This window comes from Pristiophorus japonicus, chromosome 23, assembly GCF_044704955.1.
Source record: "Pristiophorus japonicus isolate sPriJap1 chromosome 23, sPriJap1.hap1, whole genome shotgun sequence".
In the NCBI taxonomy this organism is placed as follows: domain Eukaryota; kingdom Metazoa; phylum Chordata; class Chondrichthyes; family Pristiophoridae; genus Pristiophorus; species Pristiophorus japonicus.
Genome location: NC_091999.1, coordinates 5,551,271 through 5,553,486, shown reverse-complemented (window position 1 = coordinate 5,553,486; position 2,216 = coordinate 5,551,271). Strand labels below are relative to the sequence as shown.

The 2,216-nt window shown below is 51.0% G+C and overlaps 1 pseudogene; it reads left to right on the top strand.

Annotated features, from left to right (window-relative positions):
• Positions 1 to 358: 358 nt before the first annotated feature.
• LOC139235755 (U2 spliceosomal RNA) lies at positions 359 to 599 on the top strand (annotated as a pseudogene).
• Positions 600 to 2,216: the final 1,617 nt, after the last annotated feature.

Below are 2,216 nucleotides of genomic sequence, written 5' to 3'. Positions count from 1 at the left end.
AGTGATGCATCGCACACTGTGGAGTCTGCTGTGGGGTGCTGAGTGTACCATAGCCCATAAGTGTTGGGGTAATCTTGTTTTCACGGTGCAAGTTAGTGTGACATTATTTACTGCTTGTACCGTCATTTTCAGGTACCTGTTGTTCCGCTGTTTCTTGGTGACTTCATTCGAATATAAAATAATAGTAATGTTCACCTTCATCAGAAGCAGCATTTCACCAATAACCACCTGAATTGCAGCAGTCAGCTGGTTAATGGATTTTCTTACTTGGAACGAAATACACACTGAGAAGTGATATAATGATGAGGAGCGGTGTGAGACGAAGCTCCCTCAGCCTGTAACTCTCCAGTCCGGGTAATGCTCTGTCTCGGCCTTTTGGCTAAGATCATGCGTAACTGACCTGACAGGGGAGTAGCCACCATGACCTCCGGGTGGTTCTCCCTGGATCAGGAAGGTATATGCTTGCTTTTTTTGGAAACAGGAGGTGGGTGGGGTGGCTTGACCCATCCACCTCCACGGAGGTGTGTGGGGGACCTGACCCATCCACCTCCATGGCACGAACCTGGTATTGCAGTACTTCCAGGAACGGTGCAGTGGCTCTAGGCCTTTTGGCGAAGAGCATTGGCGCAGAGTGATCCTTGGCGTGTGCAAGGTGACCTCTGGCGTTTGTGATTTGACAAAGAATTGGAACGATTGGCTACGAATTTCAACAAAAAAAAGAATGCACAGATCCCCGCTCCACTGCATTGCTGGTCCAACCAACGCCATACAGGGAACAGCGGTAATCTCTCGAACAACAGAGGGCAGACAAAGCGGGTCAGAGCGAGAGCATCACACGGAAACTGCCGGCAGGTTTGTCACAGCTAGGATCCACCTGTGAGAACATCATTCAATAATAATGTCCCTTCGGAAATGATAGAACTCCGCCTCTCTGTAAGGTGTGTGCTATTTTCATATTCGTTCAAAAAAAAATCGGTGAAAGCAGACCAGGGGATCTCATAGAAACGTTTAAAATTCTGACGGGTTTAGACAGGTTAGATGCAGGAAGAATGTTCCCGATGTTGGGGAAGTCCAGAACCAGGGGTCACAGTCTAAGGATAAGGGGTAAGCCATTTAGGACCGAGATGCGGAGGAACTTCTTCACCCAGAGAGTGGTGAACCTGTGGAATTCTCTACCACAGAAAGTTGTTGAGGCCAATTCACTAAATATATTCAAAAAGGAGTTAGATGAGGTCCTTACTACTAGGGGGATCAAGGGGTATGGCGAGAAAGCAGGAATGGGGTACTGAAGTTGCATGTTCAGCCATGAACTCATTGAATGGCGGTGCAGGCTCGAAGGGCCGAATGGCCTACTCCTGCACCTATTTTCTATGTTTCTATGTTTCTTTGATGGCTGAACAGTCCGATACGAGAGCCACAGACCCGGTTACAGGTGAGGCAGACATTCGTCAAGGGAAGGGGTCAGTGGGGCCGGTTTGCCGCGTGCTCCTTCCGCTGACTGCGCTTGGCCTCTTCACGCTCTTTGCATTGAGACCCGAAGAGCTCATCGCCCTCCTGGATGCACTTTCTCCACCTCGGGCAGTCTTCGGCCAGGATCTCCCAGGTGTCAGTGGTGATGTCGCACTCTACCAGGGAGGCTTTGAGGGTGTCCTTGTAACGTTTTCTCTGTCCTTCTTTGGCTTGTTAAACCACGAAGGAGCTCCGCATAAAGCATTTGCTTAGGGAGTCTCGTGTCTGCCATGCGAACTATGTGGCCTGCCCAGCGGAGCTGATCGAGTGTGGTCAGTGCTTCAATACTGGCCTGGTCGAGGACACTGATGTTGGTGCGTCTGTCCTCCCAGGGGATTTGCAGGACCTTGTGGAGACATCGTTGGTGATATATCTCCACGACTTGAGGTGCCTTCTATACATGGTCCATGCCTCAGATCCATACAGGAGGGCGGGTATCATTACAGCCCTGTAGACCATGAGCTTGGTGGCAGATTTGAGGGCCTGGTCTTCGAACACTCTTTTCCTCAGACGGCCGAAGGCTGCACTGGCGCACTGGAGGCGATGCTGAATCTCCGCATCAATGTCTGCCTTTGTTGATAAGAGGCTCCCGAGATATGGGAAATCTTGTCGAGGGACGCGCCGTGACTCTTGACGATTGGAGGGCAGTGCTGTGCGGCGGTGACAGGCTGGTGGAGGACCTTTGTCACACCCGGTCCAGCTACGTC